Source organism: Ranitomeya imitator, chromosome 3 (genome assembly GCF_032444005.1).
Source record: "Ranitomeya imitator isolate aRanImi1 chromosome 3, aRanImi1.pri, whole genome shotgun sequence".
NCBI classification, from domain to species: domain Eukaryota; kingdom Metazoa; phylum Chordata; class Amphibia; order Anura; family Dendrobatidae; genus Ranitomeya; species Ranitomeya imitator.
The window spans coordinates 137032647-137050402 of record NC_091284.1 but is presented as its reverse complement, the minus strand read 5'-3'; positions in this window follow the sequence as shown (position 1 = coordinate 137050402).

The following is a 17756-nucleotide window of genomic DNA, read 5'->3' as shown; positions in this document are numbered from 1 at the left end:
TTTGGCCATTTGTCTGAGGATGGAAAGCCGAGGAAAAAGACAAATCAGTGCCCATCCTAGCACAAAAGGCTCGCCAAAACCTCGAAACAAACTGGGAACTTCTGTCAGAAACGATGTTCTCCGGAATGCCATGTAAACGAACCACATGCTGGAAAAACAATGGCACCAAATCAGAGGAGGAAGGCAATTTAGACAAGGGTACCAAATGGACCATCTTAGAGAAGCGATCACAAACCACCCAAATGACCGACATCTTTTGAGAGACGGGGAGATCCGAAATAAAATCCATAGAGATATGTGTCCAGGGCCTCTTCAGGACCGGCAAGGGCAAAAGCAACCCACTGGCACGAGAACAGCAGGGCTTAGCCCGAGCACAAATCCCACAGGACTGCACAAACGAACGCACATCCCGCGACAGAGACGGCCACCAAAAGGATCTAGCCACCAAATCTCTGGTACCAAAGATTCCAGGATGACCAGCCAACACCGAACAATGAACCTCAGAGATAACTCTACTCGTCCATTTATCAGGGACAAACAGTTTCTCCGCTGGGCAACGGTCAGGTCTATTAGCCTGAAATTTTTGCAGCACCCGCCGCAAATCAGGGGAGATGGCAGACAAAATTACCCCCTCTTTCAGAATACCCGCCGACTCAGGCAAACCCGGAGAGTCGGGTACAAAACTCCTAGACAGGGCATCCGCCTTCATATTCTTAGAGCCGGAAGGTACGAAACGGGAGTCAAAATGGGAGAAAAACAGCGACCAACGAGCCTGTCTAGGATTCAACCGTTTGGCAGACTCGAGATAAGTCAAGTTCTTGTGATCAGTCAAGACCACCACGCGATGCTTAGCTCCTTCAAGCCAATGACGCCACTCCTCGAATGCCCACTTCATGGCCAACAACTCTCGATTGCCAACATCATAATTACGCTCAGCAGGCGAAAACTTCCTGGAAAAGAAGGCACATGGTTTCATCACCGAGCCATCAGAACTTCTTTGCGACAAAACAGCCCCTGCTCCAATCTCAGAAGCATCAACCTCGACCTGGAACGGGAGCGAAACATCTGGCTGGCACAACACAGGGGCAGAAGAAAAACGACGCTTCAACTCCTGAAAAGCTTCCACAGCAGCAGAAGACCAATTGACCACATCAGCACCCTTCTTGGTTAAATCAGTCAACGGTTTAGCAATACTAGAAAAATTATTGATGAAGCGACGATAAAAATTAGCAAAGCCCAGGAACTTTTGCAGACTCTTCAGAGATGTCGGCTGAGTCCAATCATAAATGGCCTGCACTTTAACAGGGTCCATCTCGATAGTAGAAGGGGAAAAAATGAAACCCAAAAATGAAACCCTCTGAACACCAAAGAGACACTTTGACCCCTTCACAAACAAAGAATTCGTACGCAGGACCTGGAACACCATTCTAACCTGCTTCACGTGAGACTCCCAATCATCCGAGAAGACCAAAATATCATCCAAGTATACAATCAGGAATTTATCCAGGTACTCTCGGAAGATGTCATGCATAAAGGACTGAAATACTGATAGAGCATTGGAAAGCCCGAATGGCATAACCAGGTACTCAAAATGGCCCTCGGGCGTATTAAATGCTGTTTTCCATTCATCGCCCTGTTTAATACGCACAAGATAATACACACCACGAAGATCTATCTTGGTGAACCAACTAGCCCCCTTAATCCGAGCAAACAAATCAGACAGCAGCGGCAAGGGGTACTGAAATTTGACTGTGATTTTATTTAGAAGGCGATAATCAATACAAGGTCTCAACGAACCATCCTTCTTGGCCACAAAAAAGAACCCTGCTCCCAATGGCGATGACGACGGGCGAATATGACCCTTCTCCAAGGATTCCTTTACGTAACTCCGCATAGCGGCGTGCTCAGGCACAGACAAATTAAACAGTCGACCCTTAGGAAACTTACTACCAGGAATCAAATCGATAGCACAATCGCAATCCCTATGCGGAGGTAGGGCACTGGACTTGGGCTCATTAAATACATCCCGGTAATCCGACAAGAACTCTGGGACCTCAGAAGGGGTGGATGATGAAATAGACAGAACTGGAACATCACCATGTACCCCCTGACAACCCCAGCTGGACACAGACATAGATTTCCAATCCAATACTGGGTTATGGACTTGTAGCCATGGCAACCCCAACACGACCACATCATGCAGATTATGCAACACCAAAAAGCGAATATCCTCCTGATGCGCAGGAGCCATGCACATGGTCAGTTGGGTCCAATACTGAGGCTTATTCTTGGCCAAAGGCGTAGCATCAATTCCTCTCAATGGAATAGGATACTGCAAGGGATCCAAGAAAAACCCACAGCGCCTAGCAAAGTCCAAGTCCATCAAATTCAGGGCAGCGCCTGAATCCACAAATGCCATGACAGAATAGGATGACAAAGAGCAGATCAAAGTAACGGACAAAAGAAATTTCGACTGTACCGTACCAATGGTGGCAGACCTAGCGAACCGCTTAGTGCACTTAGGACAATCGGAGATAGCATGAGTGGAATCACCACAATAAAAAGACAGCCCATTCCGACGTCTGTGTTCTTGCCGTTCAGCTCTGGTCAAAGTCCTATCACATTGCATAGGCTCAGGTTTATGCTCAGATAACACCGCCAAATAGTGCACATTTTTACGCTCACGTAAGCGTCGATCGATCTGAATGGCCAAAGACATAGACTCATTCAGACCAGCAGGCATAGGAAATCCCACCATGACATCCTTAAGGGCTTCAGAGAGACCCTTTCTGAAAATTGCTGCCAGCGCACATTCATTCCATTGAGTGAGCACAGACCACTTCCTAAACTTCTGACAATATATCTCTACCTCATCCTGACCCTGACACAGAGCCAGCAAATTTTTCTCTGCCTGATCCACTGAATTAGGTTCATCATACAGCAATCCGAGCGCCAGAAAAAACGCATCAATATCGCATAATGCAGGATCTCCTGGCGCAAGGGAAAATGCCCAGTCTTGAGGGTCGCCACGTAATAAAGAAATAATGATCTTAACTTGTTGAACTGGGTCACCAGAGGAGCGGGGTTTCAAAGCCAGAAACAGTTTACAATTATTTTTGAAATTCAGAAACTTAGCTCTATCTCCAGAAAATAAGTCAGGAATAGGAATTCTAGGTTCTAACATAGATTTCTGAACCACAATGTCTTGAAGATTTTGTACTCTTGCAGTGGGATGATCCACACAAGAAAACAGACCTTTAATGTCCATCACTACACCTGTGTCCTGAACCACCCAAATGTCTAGGGGAAAAGAAAGACAAAACACAGTGCAGAGAAAAAAAAATGGTTTCAGAACTTCTCTTTTCCCTCTATTGAGAAGCATTAGTACTTTGGGCCTCCAGTACTGTTATGACTGGTGGTTTAGAAACACAATGGACCTGGTGGTTAAGAGCACACAAAGTGACCTGATAGTTACTAATAACATAGGACGAGCTCTGAGACGTGGGAACTCTGCTGACCGCAATCCCTAATCCTATCACACCACACTAGAGGTAGCCGTGGAGCGCTCCTGACCAGACCTAGGCGCCTCGGGAACAGCCTGAGAAACTAGCTAGTCCTGAAGATAGAAAAATAAGCCTACCTTGCCTCAGAGAAATTCCCCAAAGGAAAAGGCAGCCCCCCACATATAATGACCGTGAGTAAAGATGAAAATACAAACACAGAGATGAAATAGATTTTAGCAAAGTGAGGCCCGACTTACTGAATAGACCGAGGATAGTAAAGATAGCTTTGCGGTCAGCACAAAAACCTACAAACAACCACGCAGAGGGCGCAAAAAGACCCTCCGCACCGACTAACGGTACGGAGGTGCTTCCTCTGCGTCCCAGAGCTTCCAGCAAGCAAGACAAACCAAAATAGCAAGCTGGACAGAAAAAATAGCAAACCAAGAAACACAAGCAGAACTTAGCTTATGCAGTGAAGACTGGCCACAAGGACGATCCAGGAGAGAGCAAGACCAATGCTGGAACATTGACTGGAGGCAAGGAACAAAGAACTAGGTGGAGTTAAATAGAGCAGCACGTAACGACCTAACCTCGTCACCTGAGGAAGGAAACTCAGAAGCCGCAGCCCCACTCACATCCACCAGAGGAAGCTCATAGACAGAACCAGCCAAAGTACCACTCATGACCACAGGAGGGAGCCTGACCACAGAATTCACAACAGATGTTGGGGACACAGGTACAGTCCCAGGGGGGCCCCGAAGTCCAAAACGGTGGTGCGCACGGATTCCTGTCAGCTCTGCAAAGCGTGGTCTTCTCCTTGCTCCTGGAAACCGTAAGTCCCCTTCTCAGTATCTTCGTGGCTTCACAAACCAGCACAGAACAGCCACCCTTTGCTGTAACCGGGAAAGTCTATTTAACAAACGCAGTTCGTCTCAAGCTGTGTAATCTTTCTTGCTGCCAACGACTCTTCCTTGCAGACAGAACAGCACAAAGTTCTCTCAGTTCCCTCTGAAACTTTCCCTCCACACGCTGCTTCAGCTCCACCCCTGCACACAGCCCTGACCAGTTCATAGCAAAGATAAGAGCAGGGGAGAACAGCAGAACATACCATCACACCAGACAAGGGGATGCAGCCTCTTAAAGTGACAGCGTGTTTCTTATTGTCCATAACAGCACCACCCTCTTACAAAGGAGCCCCATGAGTAGTAGCACAAGAGGCGGAGCCCTGCGGGCCCCCCTGTGTGCCGCTGGTCATTGGGCCCTATACAGCAGTTAGGGTAGTAATGCCCTGATAGCGGCCCTGGACAGAAGCATAAGACTTTGGACGGAAGCACAAGACTGGTTGTCTCCTGGTGCTGCCATCTCCCCTAGAGCTGGAGTCTCTCCTGGTGCTGGCTTCTCTCCTGGTGCTGCCATCTGTCCTGGTGCTGATGTCTCTGGTGCTGGTGTTTGTCCTGATGCTGCTGTCCTGGTGAGGACAACACTGGCTATTTAAGTATAGAACCTCTGAATATGTCTGTCTTATTTTTTTTTTTTTCTGTTAGATTGGTTGTCTCCTGGTGCTGCCATCTCTCCTGATGCTGGTGTCTCTCCTGGTGCTGCCATCTGCCCTGGTGCTGCTGTCTCTGGTGCTGGCATCTGTCCTGGTGCTGCCGTCTGTCCCTGTCCTGTGCTGACTGCTATGCTGTTGGACTACTGCCTGTAATGTAAGTATTGGTGTCCTTTTTTGGGGGCCTACATTGTGTCTGGCTCTTAAAAAGTTTACATTTTGTTTTATTTTTTTCTCTCTAGTGTTTCACTTGACTGCTGTCTGCTCTTCAACCATGTCCTCAAGTGAAGAACTGACTGCTTCCCAGGGTGGACATGACACCGATTATGTAATCACATTTGTATACTGATTGGTATGTATTGACTGGCAATACTATACCTGTGTTAAATCATGTAATTTCTTTACTGGTACCTTCCACTGATGAAGAGCAGGAGCAGTCGAGTGGAAATGATTCTTCCCAGGGTCATCGAGCTCATGTGTCTCAGGAGGAAAGACGTGGTGTAAGTATTCTTTTCTTCAGAGTTGTAATCGATTTTTTTTTTCATTTTTACTTAAAATTATTTTGTTTTATTGGATCTATAGCTCTGCCTCGTTTTGCTGTTTTTTCTATTTTTTGGAGGATCTCTGAATCCTCTTTTTGTGCTCTTGCTGTTTAGAATTAGGACTCGTAAGCGTGGGGACCCTTGACGCGGGTTACGAGCTTGCGTATTTTGGCCAAAGTATAAACTAATACCTCACAAAAATTTTTTTATATTTTTTTGTGTTTTTTGCACTTTTTTTCGGGGTGCAGTTGGGCCCATTTTTGTCTTGTAAACTGTGGTGTCTGTTCTCATGGGGTGCATTTGGATAGCGCTGGGCAGGCCCACCTGATCTAATAGAAGGGTGTCACTACTAGGCTTGCCTGGATGCTGTGCATCTCCATTGTGTGAACAGCGCCACATACAAGTCTTTTATGTGCAGCATTGTGCCAAGCAGCCACCCCCTCCATTAGTTTGGTAGGTTGAGAGTGGCTGCCTCATCGGTTATGCTGCACCTGTGTAGTCTCCATCTTAACCACATGGGTCCACTGCATCCTGATAGTGCATTTGTTTTGAGGCCTAGGCAGGTAAGAAGCTCTGCCTCGTTTGGCTGTTTTTTCTATTTTTTGGAGGATCTCTGAATCCTCTTTTTGTGCTCTTGCTGTTTAGAATTAGGACTCGTAAGCGTGGGGACCCTTGACGCGGGTTACGAGCTTGCGTATTTTGGCCAAAGTATAAACTAATACCTCACAAAAAATTTTTTTTTTTTTTTGTGTTTTTTGCACTTTTTTTCGGGGTGCAGTTGGGCCCATTTTTGTCTTGTAAACTGTGGTGTCTGTTCTCATGGGGTGCATTTGGATAGCGCTGGGCAGGCCCGCCTAATCTAATAGAAGGATGTCACTACTAGGCTTGCCTGGATGCTGTGCATCTCCATTGTGTGAATAGCGCCACATACAAGTCTTTTATGTGCAGCATTGTGCCAAGCAGCCACCCCCTCCATTAGTTTGGTAGGTTGAGAGTGGCTGCCTCATCGGTTATGCTGCACCTGTGTAGTCTCCATCTTAACCACATGGGTCCACTGCATCCTGATAGTGCATTTGTTTAGAGGCCTAGGCAGGTAAGAAGCTCTGCCTCGTTTTGCTGTTTTTTCTATTTTTTGGAGGATCTCTGAATCCTCTTTTTGTGCTCTTGCTGTTTAGGATCTATAGGTTCCACAACGGGAAAAAGCCAAACAGGACATTGAAAGCAAGCAACTAATTCACCTTGTGCAAGAGCAAGTACCGTTGTGGGACACCCGTGATCATCAGCACTCTGCCATTGCTGTGATTCGACGACTCTGGGAAGAAGTGGCCAGATTGCTGCTGCATGATTGGGACCATGCCACGCCACATACCAGAAATGATTTTGGTAAGTATTGCAATGTGGTGTGACGCGCCAGTGAATCTGTAAATGTAGGTGCATTGTTTTACAATTAATTTTTTCCTTTTTTTCCCCTTCACAGTGAAGAGAACAAGAGTGCGTTGGCGCTCGATGAAGGATTGCTTCAACAAGGACATGAGACAGGAGAACCAGGTTAAAAGTGGTGCTCAAATGCTCATGTGAACCTAGCATGACTTCTCCCTTTCAGTTTCATTCCATTGCTTCTCTAGTTTCTATGCGCAAATGAGAATAAGGATGATCCCTCTACACTGTGACAGCCCCTCAGATATTTGTAGACAGGTATTAAGTCTCCTCTTAGCCTTCGTTTTGCAAGCTAAACATTCCCAGGTCCTTTAACTGTTCCTGGTACTACATAATTTTCAATCTGCTCACCATCCTGGTAGCTCTCTGTTGTGAATTCTGTGGCAGAGCTCCCTCCTGTGGTCACAAGTGGTACTTCGGCTGGTTCTCTCTGTGAGCTTCCGTTGGTGGAGGGAAGTGGTACTGCGGCTTCTGAGTTTCCTTCCTCAGGTGATGTGGTGAAGTCGTTAGGTGCTGCTCTATTTAACTCCACCTAGTGCTTTGATCCTGGCCTCCAGTCAATGTTCTAGTTTTGGACCTGTTTCCTCCTGGATCGTTCCTGTGGCCTGCTGCTCTGCATAGCTAAGTTCCTCTTTGCTATTTGTTTGCTGTTTTTTTTCTGTCCAGCTTGTCAATTTGTTTTTTACTGCTTGCTGGAAGCTCTGGGACGCAGAGGGTGTACCTCCGTGCCGTTAGTTCGGTACGGAGGGTCTTTTTGCCCCCTTTGCGTGGTTTTTGTAGGGTTTTGTGTTGACCGCAAAGTTACCTTTCCTGTTGTGAATTCTGTGGCAGAGTTCACTCCTGTGGTCACAAGTGGTACTTTGGCTGTTTCTCTCTGGGAGCTTCCGTTTGTGGAGGAAAGTGGTACTGCAGCTTCTGAGTTTCCTCCCTCAGGTGATCTGGTGAGGTCGTTAGCTGCTTCTCTACTTAACTCCACCTGATGCTTTGATCCATGCTTCCTGTCAATGTTCCAGTGTTGGACTTGTGTTTCTCTGGATCATTCCTGTGGCCTGCTGCTCTGCATAGCTAAGTGCTTCTTTGCTATTTGTTGCTATTTTTTCTGTCCAGCTTGTCTATTTGTTTTGCTGGAAGCTCTGGGACGCAAAGGGTGTACCTCCGTGCCGTTAGTTCGGTACGGAGGGTCTTTTTGCCCCTTTGCGTGGTTTTCTTTTGGGTTATTGTCAGATCACTGTATGTGCTCTGATCGCTATGTACATTGTGTTACTGAATTGCCTTTCATAACAGTACAGGAAGCCATAAGTACTAATGATTCTCAATAGAGGGAAAAAAGAAGTTCTGAGACCATTTTTTTTCCTTTGCACTGTGATTTGTCTTTTTTTTCCCCTAGACATTTGGGTGGTTCAGGACACAGGTGTTACAATGGACATTAAAGGTCTGTCTTCATGTGTAGATCAGCTCACGGCAAGAGTTCAAGATATTCAAAATTTTGTGGTTCAGAATTCTTTGTTAGAACCGAGAATTCCTATTCCAGATTTGTTTTTTGGAGATAGAACTAAATTTCTGAGTTTCAAGAATAATTGTAAACTGTTTCTGGCTTTGAAACCTCGCTCCTCTGGTGACCCAGCGCAACAGGTTAGGATCTTCATTTCTTTTTTGCGTGGCGACCCTCAGGACTGGGTATTTTCTCTTGCGTCAGGAGATCCTGCATTGAGTGATATCGATGCGTTTTTCCTGGCGCTTGGATTGCTGTACGATGAGCCTAATTCAGTAGATCAGGCAGAAAAAAATTTGCTGGCTCTTTGTCAGGCTCAGGATGAGATAGAGCTATATTGCCAGAAATTTAGAAAATGGTCCGTGCTCACTCAATGGAATGAATCTGCGCTTGCAGCCATTTTCAGAAAGGGTCTCTCTGAAGCCAATAAGGATGTCATGGTGGGATTTCCTATGCCCGCTGGTTTGAATGAGTCTATGTCTTTGGCCATTCAGATCGGTCGACGCTTGCGTGAGCGTAAATCTGTGTACCATTTGGCGGTATTACCTGAGATTAAACCTGAGCCTATGCAGTGCGATAGGACTATGACCAGAGTTGAACGGCAAGAACACAGACGTTCTGAATGGGCTGTATTTCTACTGTGGTGATTCCACTCATGCTATCTCTGATTGTCCTAAGCGCACTAAGCGGTTCGCTAGGTCTGCCGCCATTGGTACTGTACAGTCAAAATTTCTTCTGTCCGTTACCTTGATATGCTCCTTGTCGTCGTATTCTGTCATGGCGTTTGTGGATTCAGGCGCTGCCCTGAATTTGATGGACTTGGATTATGCTAAACGTTGTGGGTTTTATTGGAGCCCTTGCAGTGTCCTATTCCATTGAGAGGAATTGATGCTACACCTTTGGCCAAGAATAAGCCTCAATACTGGACCCAGCTGACCATGTGCATGGCTCCTGCACATCAGGAGGTTATTCGCTTTCTGGTGTTGCATAATCTGCATGATGTGGTCGTGTTGGGGTTGCCATGGCTACAAGCCCATAATCCAGTATTGGATTGGAATTCCATGTTGGTGTCCAGCTGGGGTTGTCAGGGGGTACATGGTGATGTTCCATTTCTGTCAATTTCGTCATCCACCCCTTCTGAGGTTCCAGAGTTCTTGTCTGATTACCGGGATGTATTTGATGAGCCCAAGTCCGATGCCCTGCCTCCGCATAGGGATTGTGATTGTGCTATCAATTTGATTCCTGGTAGTAAATTCCCAAAAGGTCGACTGTTTAATTTATCCGTGCCTGAGCACACCGCTATGCGCAGTTATGTGAAGGAATCCCTGGAGAAGGGGCATATTCGCCCGTCATCGTCGCCATTAGGAGCAGGGTTCTTTTTTGTAGCCAAGAAGGATGGTTCGCTGAGACCGTGTATAGATTACCGCCTTCTTAATAAGATCACTGTCAAATTTCAGTACCCCTTGCCATTGTTATCTGATTTGTTTGCTCGGATTAAGGGGGCTAGTTGGTTCACTAAGATAGATCTTCGTGGTGCGTATAATCTGGTGAGAATCAGGCAAGGCGATGAATGGAAAACTGCATTTAATACGCCCGAGGGCCATTTTGAGTATCTAGTAATGCCATTCGGACTTGCCAATGCTCCATCAGTGTTTCAGTCCTTTATGCATGACATCTTCCGAGAGTACCTGGATAAATTCCTGATTGTGTACTTAGATGACATTTTGATCTTCTCGGATGATTGGGAGTCTCATGTGAAGCAGGTCAGAACGGTGTTTCAGGTCCTGCGTGCTAATTCTTTGTTTGTGAAGGGATCAAAGTGTCTCTTTGGTGTTCAGAAGGTTTCATTTTTGGGGTTCATCTTTTCCCCTTCTACTATCGAGATGGACCCTGTTAAGGTCCAAGCCATCCATAATTGGACTCAGCCGACATCTCTGAAAAGTCTGCAAAAGTTCCTGGGCTTTGCTAATTTTTATCGTCGCTTCATCTGCAATTTTTCTAGTATTGCTAAACCATTGACCGATTTGACCAAGAAAGGTGCTGATTTGGTCAATTGGTCTTCTGCTGCGGTGGAAGCTTTTCAAGAGTTGAAGCGTCGTTTTTCTTCTGCCCCTCTGTTGTGTCAACCAGATGTTTCGCTTCCGTTCCAGGTCGAGGTTGACGCTTCTGAGATTGGAGCAGGGGCTGTTTTGTCGCAGAGAGGTTCTGGTTGCTCGGTGATGAAACCATGCGCCTTCTTTTCCAGGAAGTTTTCGCCTGCTGAGCGAAATTATGATGTGGGCAATCGAGAGTTGCTGGCCATGAAGTGGGCATTCGAGGAGTGGCGTCATTGGCTTGAAGGAGCTAAGCATCGCGTGGTGGTCTTGACTGATCATAAGAACTTGACTTATCTCGAGTCCGCCAAGCGGTTGAATCCTAGACAAGCTCGTTGGTCGTTGTGTTTTGCCCGTTTTGACTTTGTGATTTCATACCTTCCGGGCTCTAAAAATGTGAAGGCGGATGCTCTGTCTAGGAGTTTTGTGCCCGACTCTCCGGGTGTATCTGAGCCGGCGGGTATCCTCAAAGAGGGAGTAATTGTGTCTGCCATCTCTGATTTGCGGCGGGTGCTGCAAAAATTTCAGGCTAATAAACCTGATCGTTGCCCAGCGGAGAAACTGTTTGTCCCTGATAGGTGGACGAATAAAGTTATCTCTGAGGTTCATTGTTCGGTGTTGGCTGGTCATCCTGGAATCTTTGGTACCAGAGAGTTAGTGGCTAGATCCTTTTGGTGGCCATCTCTGTCGCGGGATGTGCGTACTTTTGTGCAGTCCTGTGGGATTTGTGCTCGGGCTAAGCCCTGCTGTTCTCGTGCCAGTGGGTTGCTTTTGCCCTTGCCGGTCCCGAAGAGGCCTTGGACACATATCTCTATGGATTTTATTTCAGATCTTCCCGTCTCTCAAAAGATGTCAGTCATTTGGGTGGTCTGTGATCGCTTCTCTAAGATGGTCCATTTGGTACCCTTGTCTAAATTGCCTTCCTCCTCTGATTTGGTGCCATTGTTTTTCCAGCATGTGGTTCGTTTACATGGCATTCCAGAGAATATCGTTTCTGACAGAGGTTCCCAGTTTGTTTCGAGGTTTTGGCGAGCCTTTTGTGGTAGGATGGGCATTGACTTGTCTTTTTCCTCGGCTTTCCATCCTCAGACTAATGGCCAGACCGAACGAACCAATCAGACCTTGGAAACATATCTGAGATGCTTTGTTTCTGCTGATCAGGATGACTGGGTGTCCTTTTTGCCTTTGGCTGAGTTCGCCCTTAATAATCGGGCCAGCTTGGCTACCTTGGTTTCACCGTTTTTCTGCAACTCTGGGTTCCATCCTCGTTTCTCTTCAGGGCAGGTTGAGTCTTCGGACTGTCCTGGTGTGGATACTGTGGTGGACAGGTTGCAGCAGATTTGGACTCATGTAGTGGACAATTTGACTTTGTCCCAGGAGAAGGCTCAACGTTTCGCTAATTGCAGACGCTGTGTGGGTCCCCGACTTCGGGTTGGGGACTTGGTTTGGTTATCTTCTCGTCATATTCCTATGAAGGTTTCCTCTCCTAAGTTTAAACCTCGTTTTATTGGTCCATATAGGATTTCTGAGGTTCTTAATCCTGTGTCTTTTCGTCTGACCCTTCCAGATTCTTTTTCCATCCATAACGTATTCCATAGGTCATTGTTGCGCAGATACGTGGCACCTATGGTTCCATCTGTTGATCCTCCTGCCCCGGTTTTGGTGGAGGGGGAGTTGGAGTATATTGTGGAGAAGAGTTTGGATTCTCGTGTTTCAAGGCGGAAACTCCAGTATCTGGTTAAGTGGAAGGGTTATGCTCAGGAAGATAATTCCTGGGTCTTTGCCTCTGATGTCCATGCTCCCGATCTTGTTCGTGCCTTTCATATGGCTCATCCTGGTCGTACTGGGAGCTCTGGTGAGGGTTCGGTGACCCCTCCTCAAGGGGGGGTACTGTTGTGAATTCTGTGGCAGAGCTCCCTCCTGTGGTCACAAGTGGTACTTCGGCTGGTTCTCTCTGTGAGCTTCCGTTGGTGGAGGAAAGTGGTACTGCGGCTTCTGAGTTTCCTTCCTCAGGTGATGTGGTGAAGTCGTTAGGTGCTGCTCTATTTAACTCCACCTAGTGCTTTGATCCTGGCCTCCAGTCAATGTTCTAGTTTTGGACCTGTTTCCTCCTGGATCGTTCCTGTGGCCTGCTGCTCTGCATAGCTAAGTTCCTCTTTGCTATTTGTTTGCTGTTTTTTTCTGTCCAGCTTGTCAATTTGTTTTTTACTGCTTGCTGGAAGCTCTGGGACGCAGAGGGTGTACCTCCGTGCCGTTAGTTCGGTACGGAGGGTCTTTTTGCCCCCTTTGCGTGGTTTTTGTAGGGTTTTGTGTTGACCGCAAAGTTACCTTTCCTATCCTCGCTCTGTTTAGAAAGTTGGCCCTCACTTTGCTAAATCTATTTCATCTCTACGTTTGTCTTTTCATCTTAACTCACAGTCATTATGTGTGGGGGTTGCCTTTTCCTTTGGGGTATTTCTCTGAGGCAAGGTAGGCTTATTTTCTATCTTCAGGCTAGCTAGTTTCTCAGGCCGTGCCGAGTTGCATAGGGAGCGTTAGGCTGCCTTTGGTGTGGTTTGAGAGGATTAGGGATTGCGGTCAACAGAGTTCCCACATCTCAGAGCTCGTTCTTGTTTTTTGGTTTATTGCCAGGTCACTGAATGTGCGCTGACCTCTATGTCCATTGTGGTACTGAATTACCTTTCACAACAGCTCTCCTTTAACCCATTCACCACCTTGGGTTTTTTAGTTTTTGAGTCTTCGTTTTTTGCTCCCATTCTTCCCAGAGCCATAACTTTTTAATTTTTCCTTCAATATGGCCACATGAGGGCTTATTTTTTTTGCAGGATGCGCTGTACTTTTGAACACCACCATTGGTTTTGCCATATAATGTACTGGAAAACGTGAAAAAAATTAAAAGTGCGGTGAAATTGCAAAAAAAAAGTGCAATTCCACAATTGGTTTGCTAGTTTACCATGTTCACTAAATGCTAAAACTGACCTGCCATTATGATTCTCCAGGTCATTACAAGTTCGTAGATACCAAACATGTATAGGTTCTTTTTTATTTTTTATGAACCCCCAACTTAATATTTGGTTGGTTGTACACCCTTTGGAATAAATAACGGCAATGAATCACTTGCTATGACCATCAACAAGCTTCTTACACCTCTCACCTGGAATTTTGTACCACTTTTCTTTTGCAAACTGTTCTAGGTTTCTCATATTTGCAGGGTGCCTTCTCCCAACAGCAATTTTAAGATCTTTCCACAGATGTTCAATGGGATTTAGATGCTGACTCATTGCTGCAAACTTCAGGACTAGCGCTTTGTTTCCATTCATTTCTGGGTGCTTCTTTAAGTATGTTTGGGGTCATTGTCCTGCTGGAAGACTCATGAACTAGGGTGCAAACCCAGCTTTCTGTAATTGGGCATTACATTGCAAACCAAAATCCTTTGGTCATATTCAGATTTCATGATGCCTTGTACACAGTCAAAGCACCAAGTAACAGAGGCAGCAAAACAACTCAAAAACATTTTTGAACCTCCACCATATTTGACTCTAGGTACTGTGTTTTTTTTGTAGGCCTCATTCTGTTTTCGGTAAACAGTGGAAAGTAAAAAGTTCTATCTTGGTTTCATCTATCCACAAGATGCTTTCCCAGAAGGATTTTGTCTTATGTATATTTTGGCACACTGCAGTCTAGCTTTTTTATGTCTCTGTGTCAGCAGTGGGGTCCTCCTTAGTCTCCTGCCATAGCGTTTAATTTCATTCAAATGTCGACTGATAGTTTGCACTGACACTGATGGATCCTGAGACTGCAGGACAGCTTGAAATTCCTTGAAACTTAATGGGGCTGCTTATCCACCATCCAGACTATCCTCCGTTGCAACCTTTCATCATTTTTTCTCTGTCATACACATCCAGGAAGATTAGCTACAGTGCCATGAGTTGTAAACTTCTTCATTATGTTGCACATCATGGATAATGGAAAATCAAGATCTCTGGAGATCAACTTGGAGATTGTTGATATTGTTCAACAAATTTGGTTCTCAAGTTCTCAGACAGTTCTCTTCTTCCCTTTCTGTTCTCCATGCTTAGTGTAGCACACAAAGACATACAATGCAAAGATTGAGTCAACCTCTCCCCTTTTTTCTGGCTTCTGATGTGATTTTCATATTGCCCGCACCTGTTACTTGCCACAGGTGAGTTTGAACGAGCATCACATGCTTGGAACAAAAGTTTTGTTACTCACAATTTTGGAAAGGTTCCAACAATCTTGTCTAGCCCTTTTTTGAGGTTGTGTGTGAAAGTATGTCCAATTTGCCTTTTTTTCAGTTTTTTTTGGGGTAATTTCAATACACATAAAGAAAATAAACATGTGTATTACAAAACATGTATAATTGCAATAATTATCTGGGAGAAATACTTCATTGTATGGAATAATTTCAAGGGTGCCAGCACTTTCGGCCATGACTATAGTTGAATTAATTAATTTCTGTGAAGAAGCACTATAATAAAGGGAGCTGTAGAGGAAAAGATGTGAATAGGTTATATCTGAAAGGTATATACCTCACATAGTCAACCTACATAAATGAATATATACTGTATGATATTATCTATATACCTTTTCTTGGGGTAGGTACCAGAAGCCTGTAGACATCAATTGGGGGAGCTTAAAGGGGTTGTCCAATCTAAAATAACTGGTTTGCAGCCACTCTAACACTATCTGTAGGTAAACAGAATTTCTCGACATGACAGGTTCCTTTTAAATAGTAAGGCTCCCTGCAGCCACCACTAGGTGAAGATTTCTGTACATACTTCCAATGAAAGCATTTAATATAGCCATAACCATTATGGGGTGTTTCGTTCTAGAATGACAAGACTGCAATCACTCTATGTTACTGCAGACTTGTGACTCCTCCCAGTGCATGAACTGCGTTCTGTGAGGATTTTCCGGTGTCAGCGCCAGGAATGGTGATCACATGACTGCAAGTATGCAGTTTGCATACTCCTCGCCATAATCCGACCTGACTGTTTCCAACGCACTGAATACAGATGTATTGTGCAAGGATATTGTAGTGCAGCGGGGTTGGTGCAGTGTGATAGACAGGCAGTGACCACAGGAAAGTTCTAAAACCAAAAGTCTGTTTAATGTTTAGCATATTCACAAAGTAGAAAACAAAAGGTTATCCTTCGGATCGCAGCCGGGAAACAAGACAGTCCTTTACTGGGACTGTTGCCGTGGGCGACTGCACCGCTGTGTATGCTGAGGGTGCCAGGCCTTTTGGCTCTGCTTAGTTTCACACAGTTAATATTAACAAAAGTCCCAAATACATATCTACAGTCCAGGGAAAACACATGCATCTCATGTGCCCCCACACAAACTATACCCGCTCCATAAAGTACATGTAGAGAAAGGAGAACAAGGAGCATACACTGGGAATATAAATATAAAAGTTGTCTTTATTGATCCAAATATAAACATTAAAATATTTATCATTAATATGTCATAATACTTCTATTCCAATCAAATGCAGAAAGAACTAACCACCCTGATCACCCTTCCAATGAAAAATAGTCAGACAGGAAAATAAATCCCCATACAGAGTACATCACAGGCAGGCCCATATAAGGAAAATATGCCAAGTTATCTGGCCCCAGGCACCCATGTGGGAGACAGATTGTCAATTATCCCGGGCATCACAACATATAATAGAATGGGCTTACCAGAGAATGGGTGAGGAGGGGGGTCAGGCTGGATAAAAAGTTTAACACAGGTGGAGCTCTGCAGAGCCTTCTGCTCAGCATGCTTGCAAAAACCAAACTGGCACCCCCCCCTCCCTCCCCCCATTCTCTGCTGCAGGGATTTTTACAAAAGAACCTGTGGCTATAGGCCACATGGAAAACCCGGGCCAGGGGAGGAAACGGACCGCCCCACTACCTTCCTGCAGTCTGTTTAAAAAATGAAAGCCCATGGCAGGGTTTCCTAAATCTGTCTTGAACAAACAGCTTGCCCAAGATCAACACTCACTTTTATTCTGCATTGCAATCACAGCTATGCCTGTGACTGCAATGCACTCCCACGGCCTCAATATGCTTGTGTGCGCATTCTGGGGGACACATAGCGACCCTCGCACATGACCCCGGTCACTGCCTCACAGTATAGAGAGCTCAGCATTCAGAGAACTGCTATATCTGCAGCAGAGAAACTGTGAGATTATCAAAACTGCATCAAGCAGCCCAGTAAGTGACAAATCGCTGAAATCAGGGTTATGCAGCTCTCAAATGGGTTAGCAAAATCCTGGTGACAAATTCCCTTTAACGTGAACATTTCACCATTTTTTGCCTTATAAACTGTGCGATCCTGCACATAACAGCAGGAATGTGAATAAAAATGCATTTTGTTTTTGTCTCCACTCCGTTGTGGAGATAAGAGCACTTTTCTTATCATTCAACTGTGCGTTTTATTTTGTTCTGCTCTATTGGGGTGTACTTTAATCCCACTGGCGCTGTGCAATTATTAAAAGGCAGCGTCCATAAGTAGGTACAAGATGCCCACAGTTCTGACCTAAATGCATCGCTCCCTGAGGTCAGAATCTGTCAGCATGGTCATCTGTGACTTTGCATAAGACCACGTTCACATGTTCAGCATTTGGTCAGTATTTGACCTCCGTATTTGTAACCCAAACCCAGTAGTGGGTGATAAATACAGAAGTGGTGACGTGTTTCTATTGTACTTTTCCTCTGACTGTCCCACTCCTGATTTTCGCTTACAAATACTGAGGTAAAAACTCACCAAATACTGACCGTGTGCACGTGGACTAACAGTCACACTTACCCTTTTATGATTGGACAGCGTCATGGTGGGTTGAAAGTACACCCCACATTGTGGACCAGTTTAATTAAAAAAAAAAAAGAACACATTAGGCAGCAATCATTTCCCTGTATCTCCACAACGGTGTGGAGGAATTAACACAATTTATAAGGCGAAAATTGGTGACAGAGCAGAGTCGGGAGGTTATATTCCACACGAAATCTTTTCATAAAGCAGAAACATAATTGCCTTGTTGGCATTTGCAAAAATTAGTTGCCATAGAAACATAAAATGGAAAAGGCTTATATATCGTCAATATGTCTCGTTCTTGATATGTGTCAGCTA